The following is a 23374-nucleotide window of genomic DNA, read 5'->3' as shown; positions in this document are numbered from 1 at the left end:
AAATAATCATCATCGCTATATCTCACCTTGAAGGAACAATTATTATAAGGTGAGATCAACAACAATGAATAAAATTAAGAAAATCATGAAATAAGCCCAATAATCTCAAAATAGCATTAAAATCATAAGCTTTGGGATTTCTAGAATTAAAATCATCATCATCATGTTCATCATAGAAAACATCTCATCTTTAGTATCATAAGAAGCTTTTAAGAATCATGAACTTCTAACTTTTGGAAGTAAGAAGGTTATGAAAAATATGTATGAAATCATGCCTTTGAAAGAAAGGGACTAGCATTAACATACCTTTTCGGTCGGCTTAACCTTAACTATTTAATGTTTATCCTCCCAAGCTCGTAAATTTACATTCAAGGGAATCCATACCACTGTAAGGCTTATCACCATATGCTTATCTTAAGTCTTCAAATTAATTCCTTTTAAAATCTGCTGAAATTCGGGCAGCATCTCCCCCTGTTTATATTACATCCCAAAGACTACTAAGGGTCATCAAACAGCCCAACAACAACAACAACAACAATCAACAATAGCAACAACTACAATATAATCCAATATAACTCTCTTCGATTACTTTAAGAATTATATCGAGCGGCAAGCTCGTTTAACGAATAACAAACGTCATTCAAACCTAACTCTCCTTTCCTAATTCAGCCTACACCCTTCATAACAATATGCATATATTTACCATATCATATTTTAGTTCAAAATATCCTTAAATGTATTCCAAAGCAATCCATACTCCTACGCCTCATCCTTTACTTTCTATTCATAGATTTCATATATTTTCTTCTCCATCTTTCCAACTAACACATGAATAATCCCAATAACCGTAGGACAATATATTCAGGTTATAATCCATAATTTACAACCATAAGAAGTCATATTTAAACATTCAAAACAGCCCCTACAAAACAGTGGCTTCACTTAACTTATTTCGATGTAGTCTTGGGGTATTTGGCCTCAAACAACTTTATCAACATCAATTTAAGTTAACACACGACCAAAGGGGTGTTATACATACCTTAAGCAGTGCATACAACCCAAGAATCACGGCTGCCTCAGTTCAACTTCACCCTCAATCACTAGACAACACCATAGGTTTGCTACTCTTTTAGTTTCTAACTTCTTGATAGAAGATTGGGTTGTTTCCACTTGATTTGGGCTAAAATTTCGTGGGTGGAAGTTGGAAAAATACTCTAGAGGGTTGGGGAATGTTTTTGTCACGCCCCAAACCCCACCCTAGATGTGACTGGCATCCGACATCATGAACAACATCGGAAGAACCTAAACGACACAATAATATCACTTGAACCCGCCAGGTTCAACATTCGCCTCCAAAAGTTTATAAAATAAAGGTAAACTAATCATGCATATATGAATTAAATCAGCGAAAGTCTTTAGTAATCAATACTTAGTCAAACGTAACAACGTGCCCAAGAGTTAATCAATAACTCAACAACTACCCACAAAAATGTATACTATGGAGCTTCTAAGATAAAGGATTAATAGTCTGACTCATCGGGACGCAGCCGGGAAAACTAATATAATGAATAAATAAATAAATAAATAAATAAATAAGGAATGAATGTGTGGGCTCACCAAATCAGCCGCAACAGCAAGTCCTTCCTAAACACCCGGAGTATCAAGAACTTGCTCCTCTCCGTTACCTAACATACCATCAAAAACAACAATGGTATGCCTGAGTACTTCATACTCAGTGAGTGCCTCAGGGAAAACAAATAATATGAAAATAAAGTACAATAATACATAAAGAAATCAGTCCTGAAAATCATGTGAAACCAATGTAAGAACAGTTATTCAGTTTGTGTATCTCAATAAGAATTATCAAAACAGATTATAAGGCCTCTCGTCAAGGTACAACTTCAAATATGCCTTTCAATTGATCATAATTAACAACAACAATTCCATGAGAAAATAAGAATATCACACATGCCAATACAGGCCAAAGAATCAAGCAAATCGAAGGGGTGACCGTAGAGGTTCCCTTATCACAACGCACCACGCCAGAATATGAAATTCAATAGTGGCTATCCTTCCTCCCGAATAGCTAGGCATAATCACACCCCAGGTAGCGAAATCGGAAGTGGCCACTCTTCCTCCCAAATGGCTAGGCATTATCACACTAGGATCAATAGTGGCTACCCTTCCTCCCGAGTAGCTAGGCCAAACACAACAACAAAGTTCGTAGCATAGAAGCTGATTCAAAATTTATCTCAAAGTAGTCACACCATCAAATAGCATTAAAGTTCATTATGCCATTACGAAAATCCATAATTTCATAGATAATCTTGAAAATGTTTCCACTTCTTTAAACAAGATTCCTTTGTCTTAGTTTCTTTGTAAAGTCAGAATACCAACAATTGACCATCATCACTGATCATCTCTTATAGAAGAAAGCGATTATGATTTCATATACGTATATAGAGGATAATACAATCAAGGTTTAATGTGGGCTTGTCCCCTTACGCACACCAAGCACAAGCAAAGACATGAATTAGGGTTTTGCATGAGAAGTTCACATTTTTATTCAATAAAGAACCTTTGAGAAAAAAACATATATCCATGATAACGTTTTTAAAAGAGAGACATACCTTAGTATGTTAAACTAAGTTTAACAATTCACTTTTCTAGTGAAGAACACCAAACCCTAGCTTGAATCACTTTAGGAAGAATTATGTTGCAAACCCTAGGTTTTAGTCACAAGAATCATGGGTTTGATGTTAGGATTGATAATCAATGATTAAGATGTTCTTACCTTAGTGTTGGAGCCCTAGAGAGATATTTTCGTCCTTAGGGTTTTTTAGAGTGAAAAGAATGGAAGAAAAACTAAAATTTTGCAAATTATATAATTTCAGCCCGTCAGGCACAATCGACGGTACAAACGACGGAGTGTCGAACCGATTGATGGAGCGTCGATCTGCTCCGTCGAATGGTCTTTGTGCTAGGTCAATTCTATGGTACAAACGACGGAGCGTTGATCTGCTCCATCAAAGTCATGAAATTTCCAGTGAGCAACTTTCTCTTCCTTACTTTCTACTGTGCAAAGGACGGAGCGTCGAACAGATCGACGATACAAAGGACGACTATCAAACCTCTTTTTCGCGAAACTGCAGTGAATTTTCATTTTGACCATCTCCTCTTGGGTCTTTAGCCTAAAGTCATGCACGTAACCCAACATATAAGGTTCCAAAGGACTCATACAATGCTTTCACACTCTATACGGATTTACGGGATGTTACATTTTCCCCTCCTTAAGATTCATTTGTCCTCGAATGAGAATAATAGTCTAGAAAGAATTCACTAAACAAGTTGTTTCAAATAAACACAACGATTCATCTATGAATAATTAAAATGCTAGCTCATACCTGTCATAGGGAACAAGCGAGGATATCTTTTCTTCATGTCCTCCTCCGCTTCCCAAGTAGCTTCCTCAGTATTATGGTTTCGCCACAACACTTTAACCGACGCTATATCTTTTATCCTCAACTTTCTAACTTGACGATCTAGAATCTAATCGGTTTCTCTTCATAGGTTAACCCTTCATTAATTTCAATATCTTCATGGTTCAACACATGGGAAGGATCAGGTTTGTACAACCTCAACATCGAAACGTGAAACACAGGGTGCACCATGGCCATATCGGATAGCAACTCAATTCATAAGCCACCGTCCCAATTTTCCTAACAATCTCGTAAGGGCCAATGAAACGGGGGCTAAATTTCACCTTTTTACCAAACCACATTGCTCCCTTCATCGGCAACACTTTCAAGAACACCTTGTCACCGATAGAAAACTCTAGCTCACGCCGCCTCATATCGGTATAGGACTTCTGTCTACTCTGAGCTGTCTTGAGCTGTTGCACAATAAGATTAACCTTCTCAATTGCTTCATGAACTGAATCCGGACCCAACAACTCCACTTCAGTTGGTTCAAACCAATCAATTGGAGACGGCCAACACCTCCCATAAAGAGCCTCTTAAGGAGCCATCTGAATACTCGCTTGATAGCTATTGTTGTATTATTACCCACCGAGGTAGGTGTTCATCCCAACTTCCTCCAAAATCGATTGCACAAGCTCGTAGCATATCTTCCAAAGTCTGAATAGTTCTCTCCGCCTGCCCGTCAGTTTAAGGATGAAAGACAGTGCTCAATTTCACTCTACTTCCCAACTCTTCTGAAAGGATGTCCAAAATGGGCAGTAATTACGTACCTTTGTTAGATATAATCGATGTCGGAACACCATGCAATCTAACTATCTCTTTTAGATATAACTTAGCGTACTCCGCTGCGGTATATGACATCTTCATAGGGAGAAAATGGGCAAACTTTGTAAGTCTATCCACGATAACCCAAATCGAGTCAAACTTGGCCTTTGTACGGGGTAACCCCACAACAAAATCCATATTGATCTCCTCCCACTTCCACTGCAGAATCTCGATATTCTGAGCCAGGCCTCCAGGCCTTTGATGTTTAGCCTTCACCTGTTGACAGTTTAAACACTTAGTCACAAAGTTAGAAATATCAACCTTCATGCTCTTCCACCAATAGTGTTGTTTCAAATTCTTATACGTTTTGGTGGATCCCGGATGAACCAAATACTTGGAACTATGAGCTTCCATCATTAATTCTTGTCGAAGACCATCAACACCAGGAACACATAATCGTCCTTGCAACCGCAGAACACTATCACCGGTACCAACAGTAAATGAAGTGTACTCACCCGTTTCTGCTCCATCTCTCAGCTTTGCCAAGAGTTCATCATCATATTGCTTGGATTTTATCCTTTCCACCATGTCAGACCGTGATGGCGTGATTCCCACTAACTCTCCATCTTTCATCAAGTATGACCCCAAGACTAGCAAGTCTTCGAATTTCCTTCCCCATGGGCATGTCATGTCCATGAAAATAAGCCAACGTGCCCATAGATTTTCTACTCAAAGCATTAGCAACCACATTAGCCTTACCAGGATGATACAAAATATTCAAGTCGTAGTCTTTTAACAACTCCAACCACCTCTGCTGTATGTGATTCAACTCTCGCTGCTTAAAGATATATTGCAAGCTCTTATGGTCAGTAAAACATCGCCATGCTCACCATACAAATAATGACTCCAAATTTTCAAGGCAGATACCACGGCAGCCAACTCTAAGTTATGAGTCGGATATTTCATCTCATGCTTCTTCAACTGACGCGAAGTATAGGCAATCACCTTACCGTTCTGCATCAATACACAACCCAAACTAATTCTAGAAGCATCACAATACACCACATATCCACCAGACACAGAAGGTAAAGTCAAAATAGGACCCGAAGTCAACCTTATCTTAAGCTCTTGGAAACTCTTTTCACAAGCTTCGGACCACTGAATCTTAGCAGTCTTCTGTGTCAATTTAGTTAATGGTGAGGTCATGGACGAAAAACCTTCCACAAACTTTCTGTAATAATTTGCTAAACCCAAGAAACTACGAATTTCCGTCGCACTAGTTGGTCTAGGAAAATCCTTAACCGCTGAAATTTTTCGAGGATCTACCTTAATGCGGTCACTAGTCACCACATGACCCAAGAAAGACACAGACTCAAGCTAGAATTCACACTTAGAGAATTTTGCATAAAGCTCGCTCTCCTCAAGTGTTGTCAAAGTTATCCTCAAATGATTAGCAGGATCCTCACGATTCTTAGAGTACACCAAGATGTCATCAATAAACACAATAATGAGCGGTATAGATACAGCTTAAACACCCGGTTCACAAATCCATGAACGCAGTAGGCGCATTAGTCAACCCAAAGGACATCACTAGAAACTCAAAGTGCCCATAATGAGTACGGAAAGAAGTTTTCGGGATATCCTTTTCCTTTATCTTTAATTGGTGATACCCCGACCTCAGGTCAATCTTTGAAAAGAACTTAGCACCCTGAAGTTGGTCAAATAGATCATCTATCCTAGGCAAAGGATATTTATTCTTAATGGTCACTTTATTAAGTTGATGGTAATCAACACACTTCCTAAGGGAACCATCCTTCTTCCTAACAGATAAGACTGGGGCACCCCAAGGTGAGGAACTTAGTTGGATGAAACCCTTGTCCAACAAGTCCTTCAACTAATCCTTTAATTCCCTTAGCTCCGCTGGAGCCATACGATAAGGAGGAATTGAAATAGGTTGGGTGTCGGGAATAACATCAATCCCAAAATCAATAACCTATCAGGAGGGATGCCAGGGAGATCTTCGGGAAACACTTTGGGATAATCACTAACTATAGGAACAGATGCAAATTCAGGTACTATGGCTTTTGTATCATTATCAGCAACCAAATGGTAAACACACCCCTAAGTAATCATCTTATGAGCCTTAAGATAAGAAATAAATCTACCCTTTGGCTTAGCGATTTCACCCTCCCACACAATAACAGACTCCTCGGAAAGGCGAAGCGAACTAACTTATGGCGACAATCCACATTAGCATAACACGCGGACAACCAGTCCATCCCCATAATTACATCAAAATCCACCATCTCAAGTTCATACAAATCAGCCATGGTCTCACGACCTTTAAGCACGACAACACAATTTCCATACACTGTAGAAGCAATAACAGGAACAGTCAAAGGCGTATCAACAACAAAGGGTTCCAACAATGGTTCGGGTTTCATACCCATATGAATAGCAAAATAAGGAGTCACATAGAATAAATTTAAATCCGGATCAATCAATGAGTAAGCATCATGAGAACAGATTGTAAGGATACCTGTAACCACAAAGATCAGAAGCCTCAGCTGTCTCCCTACGAATCAGCCCATAAAGTCGAGCTGTCCCTCCACTGTGGTATTAGCAACTTCCTTTCCTTTGCCGTTGTTACAAGCATTCTGATTATTATTGTTAGCATTACCAGCAGGAGGATTTCTAGCAGATGCAGAAGCAGGCGAATCATTCTTTTGGTTATTCATAGCAGCTCCCTCTTAATGTGGCCTCTAATCCCACAATAATGACATATACGTTCTTCCAACACTGGCGGACGACTACTTCCCTGCGAAAACTTACTATTATTATTATTATTTTTCTGGCCTTACCTACCAGAAGGCACACTAGCATGGGAATAAGCACTAGACTGAGCAGGTGCAGAATACCCTTTACTCTGCCCTCCCTTATAATTATTACCACTGAAACCACCCGCCGATCGAGCCTTCTTGTTCTGATCTCGATCCACCCTCTCTTTATTTTTCCAACTCTCTTGTTGTTCAGCAAACCCAACCAGAGATGAGAAAGTGCAAATAGGAGACATAGCAACAGCAGCACATGCAGACTTGAGATGTGGTACCAAGCCTTTCACAAAATGAGTCAACTTATGCTTTTCAGTCAGAATCATGTTTAAAGCATACTTTGACTTACGGGTGAAATCCAAACTATACTCACGAACCGACTTGTTACCCTGTTCTAGCTTTTCAAACTTCGTAGCCATAGCACATCTCTCCTCATCAGATAGAAACCTTTCCATGAACGGCATTTACCAAATTAAGACCCATACATGGATGAAAAGCAAAATAGATGCAAGAATGGGCATATCAGTCCATTTTTATAATAAACTTACTTCACCCTTTCGATAAAATAACTAATGAGGGAAGGATCAACAAGAGGAAATCACAATAGGAGAACAGACTTCTTTCCTAGACACCATTTCATTCTATTATTTATATTTTTCAGTTTCAACATGATCACGACCAAGTTACAGATTGATATCTATCCGATTATCTAGTTATCAATTAGATTAACTCTAATTAAACTTCAAATGGGAACTTAGTCCTATAGTTCCTAAAGTTAATCACTTCCTTTTTTTTTTTAACTTTTAACCTTTTGACCAAACTCTGCACATATCGAAATAGATTATTTTCAGGTGAGGGACTTGTGACATAATCCACACAGAGCAAGTTATGGACACCATATGTTTAGGCAACAAATTCAGACAAGAAAGCCAAGCCTTGATCAAACCAAAAGGAAAACAAAACTCACGCTCAAATACCTTAATCATAATGGTTCTAGGATTTACTATAAGTCATGGACAATTAGCACACATTTGCTACAAGTCATAGACAATTACACAATCTAACCTACACTAGATGAGATCATCATCACAGGTATTGTCAGTAACGTGATCCACCAACTCATAAAAAACTCAAACTGGACCTAGTTCTCTTTAAACGAGGTATCATTTTATTAAAAAAGGGGCAAACTATTAATCAATACTTACCTTTATTCTATTTTTTGTGTGAGCAAGACCACTTAAGAAAGAGAAAAAAAATGGAATCATTCTACTGCTACATCTTCGTAAAAGAAAGTCAGCAAACAAGTTCAATTTATACTTGAGTAGTTATTCACTTAAAAGGAAGAGAACACACCAGAAGCTCTATCTAAACCAATTTGTTAAATTCAATCATCCATAGTCAAGAAAATCCAGGTAAGAGATTTTGTTTCACAAGAGAGAGTAATTCATGACTAATTAGTAAGAAGATGTGATTTCAAATTAGGAGCACAAGCACACATTATAGGAAATCTATTCATATTCATCTAAATCAACCTGTAAACTACCTTATCTCTTTTAAACAACGCCTAGGATTAGATTTTACTGCATTGGTCAGGCTTAAGATTGTAACTAACAACTAATGTGACTTTAAGGAAGGAGGGAAAGGGAAAAACATGAAACTTTAAAAGTACTTCAACCACATCATTTCCCAAAGAAACATAGGAATACTAGAATCATATGAACAAACAAACTAAGAGAAGGTTCAAACAACCTATTTTCTTAAATGGATTTTAATGCAACATTCACCTTGTTCCAACTGTTTTACCTTACATAGACCACAAGTATAAGCACAGAACTAACTAAAGCAGCTCTTTTAGCAAATGGGAACCACTATGAACAAACACCAAACCATAAGCTAACTCAACTAACATAAATATAATTAGACTAGGAAAAACTCTAAATAACAAAGAAAATGAATAACGAGTTACCTTTTATATGTGCAGCCAGAAAAAGAATGGATTTGAGAGCCTTTGTACTTCCAAAACCTCAACAACTCAAAGAACACCAAAATGAAATCAAGTAAGAACAAATATTTTAACTAGGAAAAAACCAACTATTTCTGTCAAGGTTTTTTTTTTTTTTTTAAAGTTTCTTTTACCAAGAAGCCTTTTTTTTTTAAAAAAAAATGAGATTTCCGACTTCTTTACTTTCAAATTCTTTTTTTTTTTTTAACCTTTTCCAACTTTCCAAAACTTGTTTTTGTAAGAGGATTGGGGTTCTATTTATAGAACCCCAAAATTTCAACTGAAACTAGCAACAACGATGTGGGATAAAATCCCTTTTTCATAACCAAACTCAGTAAGCAACAAATCAACGACCCAGATCTAAACACAGCTAACATACGGTCAGATCTGACCCTTCTTGGGTCGATCTGAGCCAACAATCATGGACCAATAGTAAAAATGCTAGAAAAAATAAAATTTAAAGCAAAAGATAATGACGACTTTGACTAAAATCTAAAAATAAAGAGTAAACAAAGGATTCATACCATATTCGGGTAAAAGAAATTGTGGAACCAAGTGAACTTTTGATATTTTCAAAACAAAGAGCATGAAAATGTTGTGCATGTCATCATACCTATGCAAATATGCCATTTTTTGCATGAGACAGACGAGGGAGAACATGGCGGCTGCTAGGGTTTTTCATGAGAAAAGAAAGAGAGAGAGAGGCGGGCAGGGGGGGGGGGGTTATTTTGAAAAATGGAAAATGAAATAAAGGGGCTGGGGTGTACCTATTATTCATTAGACGATTTGGGCCAGGTCCTGGTTTTGGACTGGGCTCGGTCCCAATTCTGAAATAAATTAAAAAGCCCTATGGATTAATGTATACACCAAGCGTATACATATGTATATATATATATATATATATATATATATATATATATATATATATATATATATATATATATATATATATATACATGTATATATATATCAAGTACATAAAAATGAATAATTAGAAAAAATATTAAAATTGAAGAAGTTTTAATTATGGGAAAAATTAGGCCGCAATTATTTTATTAAAATAATTTTAAAAAGTCGGCAAAAATGTTAATGGGCCTAAAATGGCCTTAATTAATCTTTAACCTAACATGAATATTTTAATTATGGCCTTTTCAACAATTTTGAAATTAAACTAAACCTATTATTTCAGATAAAATGTTAACTGGCTGATTTTGCAAAATAACTCTATTTTTTGTAAATCATGAACTGACTAATTTAATTGTGGCCAAGACAAAAATATATTTATATAAAAAGGATCAATTTTTTCAGTAATTATCACTTAATTAATTAATTAGCCTAGTTAAAAAAAATTAAGGGCAATTATGCCTATTTTTGACAAATCATGTAGATTATATAAAAATCAGAAGTTTAAAAGGTTAAATAGTTAATTACTTAAATTATTTAAATCACTAAACTTTCAAAGATTAAAAAGAGAATGAAGTATTTGCAAAATTTGACCCCTTTAATAATCAAATAAATAAAACCCTTCCTCTTTTTTTTTTTCTTTTTAAATTTAACAAAATCTCATAAAATATCATGAAAATACTCATTAATTTCTAAATAAATTTATGATGGATGAAAAATCCTTTTATTAGTTTAAGGGAAAGAAATATTGACCTGGACAATTTGTAAAAATCATTTAAGGCTTTCAAAATGCTCAGCTCATTTATTTATTATCCAGGGATTCTAAGTGTTGAAATAAATTACGGGAGGTTAAAAATTTGGTGTCAACAACTGCCCTTTCAGTGTTCGGGGATGACGAGTCCATCCCTGAGTAACGAAATTTGAATAACCTTAATTTTTGACTGACCCGGCTCATTTTTCCCTTTGTCTCTATGCAATTTTCACATACGTGACCGGACCCTGATCCCTGGGTTTCCTACATATCTCATGTCATATGAGAATTCAGGCCGCTTGTAGTTCGACTCAACTAAAGACCTTCAAATGATCTAGAAGAAACTATCCTAGGATCCCAATGTTGTGATTGGGTTTCTCCCAAATCGTTAACGTGGTCGAATCTCGGGGTTTGAGTTTGCCTACATATCCCTGGTTCCTGGGAATTAGCTCACATGTAGTTCGACTTGCTGGAGAAGAGTATATCCCTTATGTGGGAGTACCTTCAGACTTCTCAGTGTGTATCCGATCGGTTGCGGTTTTTTAGTAGAAAAAAGAAAAACAAGACAAGTTGTGGCTGAGTCTGAGATTGGATGGCTTCCAAATCCTGGCCGCAGAGATTGACTCTCATGAGCACCCTATCTTGACTGTCTTCATAAAAAAAAAAGTTTCACGTTTGCTCCGCAACTCTTCTGGATCTGGTTCAGCAACCGGCTCCTTTTGGGCGGTTGTGCCTCTCTCCTGGATCTTGACAATATGCAGATATTCTTGTGGAAATTTAGATGAATGGTCCTCTCGGTTTGTTTGAATGAATGGCCCTCTCGGCTGTTTGTATGAATGACCCTCTCGACTTATTTGTATGAATGGCCCTCTTGGCTATTTGAATGAATGGCCCTCTTAGAAAAAATAAATGAATGACCCTCTCGGCATGCAGATGACTATTATGGCCCTTGTGGATGGATAATCCTTCTTTCATTCACTGTATTGGTTGTTGACCCTTGCGGCCAGATATGCCCTTTGTGCTTGTAATGATCCATTTGGTCACATGTATCTTTATGCCCATCCATTGTGACCTTCTTGGTCTGTTGCATCTTTGTCGTTCATTCCTTGTGCGACCCTCTTGTTTGGGTCTATCTTTACGCTCATTTGCTCCGTGACTCTCGCGGTCAGATGTCTCGTTAATACCCATTCTCTGCTATGACCCTTCTGGGTCTTTCTCCATCGTTTGGGCTTTGCCATTTGCCTTTGCTGTGAGTCAGCTGGTTGGTGGTGTATCCGCTGTCCTGTAGAAGGAAAAACCTGCATCCACAGAAAAATTGTGGGTTTTCCAAGAAGTCGATTAGCGTCGTCGCCTTCCCGCCTAATGTCTCCTCCTGATGCTCCTCCGGACCCTCTTGGGCTCGGTATTTCCAGAGATGTTTCGGGATGCAATTATATATATATATATATATATATATATATATATATATATATATATATATATATATATATATTTTTTGAAAATTCAAAATAAAAATTTATAAAACGCATGTTATTTCTTCTTAAAGTAAATATTTGCTTTGTTTTTTATGTGTCATGACGTATATTCTCTTTGAACAAGGTCTTCTTGTTCTTTTCGAAGACATGGTTTCTAGCTTTCGTATTGGCAGAATTTTTGAGGTCTTCCTCAAAAAATTCTGCCCCGATTTCAAGACTCGCTCCGAGTGTCCCTTGTGTCGTTTCTCTAAGCGAGAATTTTTGAGGTCCCCTCAAACATTTTGCCCTAGTGTATTGCTTTGCTCCATCTCTTCCTTGGTTGACTGTTCTGATAGGAATTTTTGAGGTCCCCTCAAAACATCTGCCCCAGTGTAGGGTTGACGCTGTCTGGTTCTTGCACTGACCCTTGCAAGCTTGATCTTGTAGACCTTTCCCGCCTTATTGTCTCTAAGGTTTCCTAGGGGTTTCTTGGTTTTTCTTTTTATGATGACCGAGATCGAGCGCGCCTACGTATCCTATGGCAGCAGGAATTCAGGTCGAACGTAGTTTAGAAAAAAGTAATTGAGTTTTGGTTTTCCTAATAAAGCAACCAGGTCCGATATGGACTACCTACGTATACCATCGTGAGGAATTCAGATCATTGCATAGTTCATTACATAGATGATTTGTTTTTCTCCTATTCTAGTACGATTACAAGCAAAAGGTCCGATTATAAGGAAATAACAATGCGATTACAAGCAAATAGAATCCTAAATGTAGTATCTCATGAGTGCATCTGCATTGATGGCCTTGGGCCACTCTTGTCCGTCCATCTCGACCAGGATCACGGCTCCTCCTGAGAGTACTTTCCTGACCATGTATGGTCCTTGCCAGTTCGGCGTGCATTTTCCTTTATATTCCTCTTGGTGAGGGAAGACTCGCTTGAGCATGAGTTGTCCGATCTGGAAAAGTCGAGTTCTGACCCGCTTGTTGAAGGCTCTAGACATCCTTTGTCTGTATAGCTGTCCGTGGCACACTGCCACCATTCTCTTTTCCTCTATCATGGCCAGTTGTTCATAACAATTTTTAACCGATTTTGCATCTTTCAGCTCTGCCTCTTGGATGATCCTGAGTGAAGAGATCTCTACTTCTGCGGGTATGACCGACGTACCGTAAATGAGGAGGTATGGGGTTGTCCCAGTGGAAGTTCTGGTCGTTATTATGTATCCTAACAGAGCATAAGGTAGCTGCTCGTGCCAATTCTTTTAGTTGTCAACCATCTTTCTCAAGATCGGTAGAGTTCCTGTGAGTGATTTTGAATTGTTCACTGATGTCCTTCATCAAATGGTTATTCAGATTGGCACCATTGTCTGTAATGATGGATTCTGGTACACCGAAACGACATATCAAATTGTTTGTGACGAAGTCAGCCACGACTTTCTTGGTCACTGATTTTTGGGAAGTTGCTTCCACCTATTTAGTGAAGTAATCTATGGAGACCAAGATGAAATGATGGTCGTTCGAGGCCGGAGGCTCGATGGGTCCTATGACATCCATTCCCCATGCCACGAAACACCAGGGGGAGCTCATTGCATGTAATCCTGTGGGTGGAACCTTGATCAGATCCCCGTGTATCTGACACTGATAGCACTTTACACAAATTTACAGGAGTCATGCTCCATGGTCATCCAATAATATCTTGTCCTCAATATTTTCTTATCTAGGATGAATCCATTCATGTGGGTTCCGCATGCCCCCCCCCCTCCCCGTGCACTTTTTTTAGCAATTTTGTGGCCTCTTCGGCATCCACCTATCTGGGCAACCCGAGGTCAGGGGTTCTTTTGCATAGTACTTCTTTGTTCAAGAAGAAACCATTGGCCAAACTCCTGATAGTCTTCTTTTGGTTTGCTGAACTCTCTAGGGGATACTCCCCTTTTTCCAGGTAGGCCTTAATGTCGAGATACCATGGTTGGCCATCTGGCTCGGCCTCAACATGGGCGCAGTGAGCTTGTTCTTCTCTCAGTGTGATCTCCAATGGATCAATGTGGGTGATCTCAGGGTGCTGGATCATAGACGATATTGTGGCTAATGCGTCTGCAAACTCATTCTGAGCCCTTGAAGTATGCTTGAAGTCAATATTCTTGAATCTTTCGCACAATCTTATATTCTTGAATCTTTCGCACAATCTTTCTACCAGATTCACATATGGGAGTATCTTATCACTTTTGGCCGCCCAATTTCCTTTCACTTGATTGATGAGCAAATCGGAGTCCCCGGTTACCAATAACTCATGTATGTTCTTGTCCAGCGCCATCCTGAGACCTAGGATACATGCTTAGTATTCTGCCATGTTGTTGGTACATCTAAAGTTAAGTTTTGCGACCATCGAGCAGTGTTGCCCTATTTTCGATATCAGCACCGCCCCAATGCCTGATCCTTTGTAATTGACTGCTCCATCGAAGAACAGTCTCCAACCCGAATATGGTTCCAATACCTCTTCTTCTATAGCCATCACTTCCTCGTCTGGGAAGAAAGTCCGTAATGGTTCCGGTTCATCATCCACCGGACTTTCTGCCAGCAAGTCCGCTAGGGCTTGTCCTTTGATTACCTTTTGCGCCACGTACACGATGTCGAATTCGCTTAGCAGCATTTTCCATTTAGCTAATTTTCCTATGGGCATCGATTGTCGGAAGATATATCTTAGCGGATCCATTCTAGATATGAGGTGAGTAGTAAACACTGATAGGTAGTGCCTCAGTTTTTGGGCAATCCAAGTCAAAGCACAATAGGTCTTCTCAACAGGCGTATACCGCGCTTCGCAGGAGGTGAACTTCTTACTCAATAATAGATGGAAAGTTCCTTTTTTCCCTCTTCATCATGCTAGGCGAGCATACACCCCAAAGCTTTCTCTGATACCGACAGATACAGTAACAGAGGACTCCCTGGCCTGGGCGGTACCAAGACAGGAGGATTAAAATGCCTCTTGGCATTCCTCTGTCCAATTTATGGGAGCATCTTTTTTGAACAACTTAAGGATTGGCTCTATTATCGCAGTTGACTGGGCTATGAATCACCCATGTAGTTCAACCTTCCCAAAAAGCTCATGACTTCTTTCTTAGTTTTGGGGGGTGGTAGCTCCTGAATTTCTTTAATCTTGGTAGGGTCTAGTTCAATGCCCCTACTGCTGACTATGAACCCCAAAGAATTTACCTGCAGGCACTCCGAACGCGCACTTTACAGGGTTAAGCTTTATATTGAATTTACGAAGTCTATAGAAGCACTTGCGCAAATGCACAGTATGCTCTGAGATTTCCCTTGATTTTATGATGACATCGTCCACATAGACTTCAATCTCTTGATACATCATATCATGGAACAGGGTAGTCATAGCCCTCATGTAAGTGGCGCTAGCATTCTTGAGGCCGAACGACATCACCTGGTAATGATAGACTCCCCAAGGAGCGATGAAAGTTGTCTTTTCAGCGTCCTCTTCACTCATGAGTATTTGATGGTACCCGGCAAAACAATACACGAAGGACTGCAGCTCATGCTTGGCGCAGTTGTCTATTAGAATGTGGATGTTTGGAAGTGGAAAGTTTTCCTTTGGACTGGCCCGGTTGAGATCTCGGTAATCCACACAGATTCGAATCTTTCCATCCTTTTTGGGTACTGGCACTATGTTGGCCACCAAAGTGGGATAGGATACCACCACTATTCTAGACTTGATTTGTTTCCCTACTTCGTCCTTTATACTAATACTCAGGTCAGGCTTAAATGTCCGGGTCCTTTGCTTAACCGGCGTGAAACCTTCCTTAATAGGCAATATGTGGGCTATAAGTTCAATGCTCAAACCTGGAATATCTGGGTATGACCAGGCGAAGACATCCACATATTCCGTTAATAGAGCTACGAGCTCTTCTTTTTGTGGAGCTCCCAAATAAGTGTTGATCCGTGTCTCCTTGACATCCTCTTTGTTACCAAGGTTGATCACCTCAGTTTCATCCATATTTGTCTTTTTCTTTTCTTTTAGTTCTTCTAATTCGTCTACTAGTCCCTCTGGCATCATTGTTGATTCATCGTTCTCTTCGTATTCCTGTTGATTGTTTTCCTCGTTAGTTTATCGACACATCATGACATTTTCGGTTGTTTTATTATGATTAATACTGAAAAGGCGAGGCAGAGTAAAGCTAGGTTTGTTATTGCCTGTTACGCGTAGTTAGTTAGAAAAACCTTCGTTATTATTATCTGATAAAGATAGCAGTTTTATGTAGATCGATGCTTTTCATTACTTCAAGAACAATTGGCTACAACTGCGGTTCTGGTTCGGAACAACGTCGGACCATTTCCCTTTTTTTAAACATTACGAAGTAATTTAGAAAAAGGCGATCATTCGGGCCTCAGCCGATGTCACCGCTTTGAAAAAGGTTTTAAGGAAAATTCATCTCTCTACCGAGGAGCCAAGAGGGGGGTGGATGATCAATTGTTCAAGCGCTCCCATAGCCTCAGACTGCGTATGTTGGGTGTCTCCTGATTTTCTTCGATGACCGCGTATGATACAAAAACGGATAGAGAAACAAAGAAACTAACTAGGAATTCAAAAAGGACAAGGAAATTAAAGGATAGATAAGTTGACACAAAGAGAAATACCAATTGGCAACCAAGGTTCTATATAACCAAGACCTACAATTGAGTAATCACAAGCACCTAACTTCTTAAAGTGACCTCAAGGGAAACAAAGTCCCCAAACAACCAACCTTCTCAACAAAGAATTCAACTAAAAGCTTCAACAAGCTCTCATCTCTCATGCTTCCAATGGAGTCTCACAATTTCACAATTTCAATATTTCATATCATAAAAGTCTACCTAATGAAATAAACTAAGGTAGTATTTATACTAGATGGAAAAGGAAGACTACTATGGCTATTACAATAATACCCTTAATGAAGTAAGGGCCTTGTTTGGTTGGTAGTCTTCTTAAAAGATGAGAAAGGCCTTCTTCTCCCTACTTCATCCAAATGAGGCCTATACTTCCATTTTAGCATATTCTTAAGCTTCATGCCTTCAATCCAAGCACCTAGTAAGTCTCCAAAGTCGTGATCCCTAGCTCGGCTTGATGTGGATGTTCTTGATGAAGCTCGACTTGTATCATTCTCCCTTTCTTGAAAAGGATTCGTCCTCGAATCTAAACCTTGCAAAACCATAGGGAAGACAAGAACAACAAGGTCCTCAAAGGATGAGGGTTAGTGTAAGAGTAGCCTACTCTACTAACATGCCAAGTATGCACACACTTGTGATATAACCAAGTATCAACCATGATTAAGAGAAACAAGCTCTCATATAGAGCACTAAGAACTTGGTTATCCCAAAGAACATGAAATGAAGATTTCATAGAGGAACCAATGGTTTCAAAATACCGAAAAGGCAATACCACATTAATTCTAATAGACATGACACACAAATGATCCTCAACTTTAAAGTGATAGCACCCAAAGGTAACACTATGACCAAGTCACACAAATTTAAAACATCATTAGGGTCAAAATGGAAGAGTATCCACACATCATGGCCAAGAGAATGACTGTCTACCCCATTTGATCCCCTCCCAACATAAGATGCACCCCCAACACAAGCATGAATGTCATCATATGCAAATAGATAGTAAAAAAGGTTTCACACAAAACAACTTCATCTATGGTGTCCTCACATGTAGCTTCACTATTAAATTCAAGTACATGATCAAGCATACTACTAAGACTCGGAACACACAAGGAATAGTTAAAAAATTGCAAGAAAGTATCACCTCTCTTTTCAAAACACTCCTTCCCCACAAGTGTATTATCATTTCCCAAGGGGGATTTTCTATCATAGGGAAGAACGTCATCATTCCATAGTGGATTTTCAAATACCATGTAGTCCCTAAAAGTGGCTACATTTTCAACATTACAATACATTCCACTAGGCACTTTACTCTCATTAGTCATGTTATCATCAAATAAGACATTATCTTTAAAGAGAGAAAAATCATTGAACAATGGTAAGTCGAAGCATGTAATTTCATTCTCAAAAAGACAAATGTCATCTTTCAAAGTACCTTCATTTACATGACTATCCACATGACACACATCACCATCACAAATGGGAGTCTCATCACTTGACAAAAAGATAAGGCCAAGAAACTCATTTCCACATTCATCAAACAAGGATGGGGTGTCACACTCATTCAAATGATCAACTAGAACCACATCATCACTAATCGGAGGTTCATTAATCACATCAAAAAATTCTTCGACTAGTGGATTAACATTACACTCAAGTTGATCACATGATAATGTATTTTCATTCACAACACAAGTGTCAACACCAGGTGGACACAAATTAATCTTACAATAAGAATCAATTCGGTCATCAAAAGGATCAACTAGTGTAGGGATACTTTCAACAACGACATTATCATCACATGGTAAAGAATCATTAAAGTCACACAACGACAAGCTACCACTCACACTCACATCACAAACTTGTGCATTCAAAGAGCTGGAAGTGTTGAGTTTAGCTATCGTACCTTGAAGTTCACACGAAGAATCTTCTTTAGTTGACAAGGTTTCCATGGGAGGAGATTTTTGCAACCTTGCATTCATTGTCTCTTGTGGAAGAGGTTGTGGAAAGAGAAGACTCCCGCATTTGTCCACTACATACTTGTGCCTCTCTCTTTCATAGGTAAGTCCATGAGTTTCGAACCAATCAAGCTCTCTTCGTCGTTTCTCCTTACATTCCGCGATTTCTATCCTACTCTCTAGGTGATCCATTTGACTATTCAATCTCCCTAACTTGTTGTTCATATCTTGTAACAACCTCATCAAATCAACAAATGTAAGTTCCCCGATGGGAACTTTCGTCTCTCTGCCTTGACTAGCCATTAGTACCTATTTAAGAAACTCAATAAACCAAGAAAACACGTCACATTAGTTAAAAATAACTCACCAAATGCTCAAGTATGCGCACCTTTTGAATGCCTCACATATTGCTTCAGCTAATGGTTGTATGCTTGTTAATCCAGTTGGGTCACAAGGTCCCGTTCACTACTCCAGGTTAAGAGTGGATTCTTATCGACTCGAAGAAAGTAAGGACAACTCAATTTAATCTAGCGGACTTGAGCCAAGAAATTCACAACGAGGTAAAAACAAGAAAAGAGTGAAAAGAATTGGCACGAAATGAAATTAAGGACTCAAGAACTAGTTAACAACTAATAAGATCGATTACTAGTTGTTAATTAGTTGTAAGAATCAAAGAAAAGAAGTTAGGAAAGAGTCAAACCATTTTGACACTTGGAAAAATTTTCAAAAACTCTTCAGTGAATCAGGCTTTCCTTCCGCTTCGCGGATGAAAAGCGGACCAAACTAATTTCTGAATCTCAGGTTCAAAGGAAATCAAGCTATCCTTGAGCTATGCGAACCGAAAGCGGACCGCTTTCCTTCCGCTTAGTGGACCAAAAGCGGAGTGAACAATACTCTGATTTTTTATTTTTTTGCAAAAATCAGAAAATAAGACTTAAGTATTTCTGATTTTTTTTTCTTTTGAATACTTACTTGGGCCCACAAATACTTTTTGACCCTTTAACTAAGTTTTGAAGATCAAACCCCCTTCTTAGGTCATCTTCTTCCTTTGAAGATATGAACAACCTCAAGAACACAAGAACAATTTAAAATTTTATCTACCTTCAATTCAATTCCAAATTCGCTCAAATTTCGGATGTAGGCTCTCTTTGATATGGAGAACAAAGCCCACTAGAAATTAGACTTCAATTTCAAACAAATCACAAGACCCACTTTTCAAGTTCTTGAGTTCTTCAAAACTTCAAATACCAAAAATGGTAGATCCTTAGATCCTTAGTCAAATACCTCCAAATTTCAAATTTAGAGTCCTTATCAACCAGAGAACAAACCCCAATAAACTTGAACCTTCAATTTTTCTTCTTCTTCAAACCCACCAACCTTGTTCTTGAAGCTTTGAAGCTCAACAATGGTAGAACACAAACCCTAACTCCAAATTGACTCGAAATTGAAGATTTAGACTCTAGAAACACTAAGAAACTCTAATTCAACACTAGATTCAACAAATTCAACAAAAATTTAATTTTTTTTTTAATTTCAATTTTTTTTTTTTTGTTGAATCAAAACCCAAGACTAGATTTGATGGAACAAACCTAAGTTAAGCTCTGATACCAATTGATACAAGAACGGATAGAGAAACAAAGAAACTAACTAGGAATTCAAAAAGGACAAGGAAATTAAAGGATAGATAAGTTGACACAAAGAGAAATACCAATTGGAAATCAAGGTTCTATATAACCAAGACCTCCAATTGAGTAATCACAAGCACCAAATTTCTTAAGGTGACCTCAAGGGAAACAAAGTCCTCAAGCAACCAACCTTCTCAACAAAGAATTCAACCAAAAGCTTCAACAAGCTCTCATCTCTCATGCTCCCAATGGAGTCTCACAATCTCACAATTTCAATATTTCATATCATAAAAGTCTACCTAATGAAATAAACTAAGGTAGTATTTATACTAGATAGAAAAGGAAGACTACTATGGCTATTACAACAATACCCTTAATGAAGTAAGGGCCTTGTTTGGTTGGTAATCTTCTTAAAAGATGAGAAAGGCCTTCTTCTCCCTACTTCATCTAAATAAGGACTATATTTGCATTTTAGCATACTCTTGAGCTTCATGCCTTCAATCTAAGCACCTAGTAAGTCTCCAAAGTTGTGATCCCTAGCTCGGCTTGATGTGGATGTTCTTGATGAAGCTCGGCTTGTATCAGCGTAGCATCCCTCTTCTTAGAACAGTGACTCGAGATTCCTATCAGTTTCTTCTTCATTCAGCACCGCCATCTTTCTGGGGAATGACTGGTACAGACCCGAAATTGGACGAAACAAGTTCCTTGTTCTAGGCTCTCTCTTTATTGCCCTTGTGAGCTGGTGTTTGCTAGGAGTATACCCTAGACCGAAGTGATAATTTTCCTTTGGGATTGGGACAGGCTCTGTTATCCCTCCGAGGTCTCTTCCCAGACCTTTTCCCATTTTGAAACCAATCCCTAGCATTGAAGAGGCAATCATTCTGTAGACTGTCAGAATGGGCTTACCAACCTCTTCCTCCACATGAGTGGCCCCAACGTATTCCACTAAATGAAAGTTTGGCAAGTGAGGGCTCCCTTTGATCATATGAACGACATTGTAAGGATACTTCTGAATATCCTTCTCAGCTGCCACCACAATTTCCTATCTTTGCCATTCAATTTTATAGCCTGGTGCAGAGTTGATAGGATCGCACCGGCGGAGTGTATCCAGGGTCTTCCAAAGAGCATATTGTAGTTGGCAGTGATTGCCATGACCTGGAATTATGCTGTGAAAGATTGATGTGGCGTGATTTTACGCCACAATCGATGCTTTTTAGCTATAAGTTTTACTTGTTTTTAAGCGAGTCTATGTGATTTTACGTGTTTTCTAGTGTTTTTCGGGAAAGGAACAATTTGACTTGATCACGGTTGAAGAACAAAGTCGTAAATGTGTAAATGCGGTTCTGGACCGTATTCCACAATACGTCGTATTCCATGGTCGTATTAAAGGATTTCTGAAACAGAAAGTCAAGTTGGGAAGATGGTGATTTACGAGCTGAGTTTACGGACCGTATTTCAGTTTACGGTCCGTATTCCATCACGTATTTAGTCGTTCAAACGTTTGGCAGAAAGTCTGAGATTAGCAAGAGTGAAAGACGACCAAGCAGTTTACGGACCGTAAACCACTTTACGGTTCATATTTTGGAAGATTAAGTTGCACAGAATTGAGAAGACGACCTGGGCCTGAACCACTTTACGCGTCCGTAAAGTGATTCTGACCGTATTTAAATGTGACGGACAAAGTGCAAATCAGTAACTTGTGTATTTTCCAAACCTATAAATAGTCCATTGTAGGGTTTTATTATCAGTTCTCATATTTTTTATATTTTTGACTTAGAACATAAAATACTCTCAAGTTTTTGAAGGTTCTAACATCAATCCAATTCTTCTCAATTCCTCTTTTATTCAAAGTAAGCAATTATGAATTCCTCAATTTCTTGTTTCTTGTTCTTTGTCATGAGTAGCTAATTTCTCTTACTAGGGTTGTGAACCCAAATTGATGGGTGTTTTGTGATTGGGTTGTGATTGATATACAAATAATGGATTATTAGGGTTTGTTTATTCTTCATTCTTCATTCATAATTAATGGTTGTAAAACATTAATTAAAGCCACACCCTTGATTTATTTGGGAAAATAATTAGGGTTGGTAAGAATAAACAACAAGAACTCAAAGCATTAAACTTTGTTTAATAAATTCACTTAGGAATAAGAAGAATTTACTTGGCATGATTAATCATTCTTCATACCCACTTTCTTATATTTGGGAAAATCATAGAAAGACATAATCTTTATTTATTGGAAAATAGTAGAGATTCACATAGAGATTAAGTGCATTCATATAATGATCCATTAGAAGTATATCAAGATCAATACCCATGATCATACACCCTATCTAACGAGGGACACAACCTTAGTTTCTTTTACCATAAACTTCCACCAAATCAATAGATTAGCAATTAGTTATAAAAAATCAACCTTTGCCAAAACTCATCGGATTAAGATATTAGACCTAAAATTTAGCATCTACGATTTTAGTAAACTTTTCACACCATATTCCCTATGGGATTCGACCCCAACCTTGTTGGGTTACTATATTTGACAACGTCCGCGTTATACCATTAATAGGTGTAATTTGAGCGTATCAAAGATGCAGGTCTAACCTGGATCTGTAGGTCTATCTCTCCAAGGGAATCACTTAGAGATCCATCAAATCCCCTGAAGTTTGTCCCACTCTGGCGAATCTTGCCTCCGTCGTAACTAAGCTGAGTCAGTGTGGTGACAGGGCAAATATTTAGGATTGATCCATTGTCCACCAGCACCTTCCCTATTGTCTTACCATGGCATTCCACGGTGATGTTAAGGGGCCCCGTTTTGGGGCTTCCACCGGGAAATCCCTTTTTAGAAGCGTTTTTTTGTTCTCCGATGATAGGGGTCATCCCCCAAATCCTTTCCTTTTACCGCCCCTTAGAGTCGTTGAGGGGGGCGGTAAAATGAAACACCGATATTTGT

The sequence above is a fragment of the Lycium ferocissimum genome, chromosome 6, assembly GCF_029784015.1.
Source record: "Lycium ferocissimum isolate CSIRO_LF1 chromosome 6, AGI_CSIRO_Lferr_CH_V1, whole genome shotgun sequence".
Lineage (NCBI taxonomy): Eukaryota > Viridiplantae > Streptophyta > Magnoliopsida > Solanales > Solanaceae > Lycium > Lycium ferocissimum.
This window is presented reverse-complemented; position numbering follows the sequence as displayed.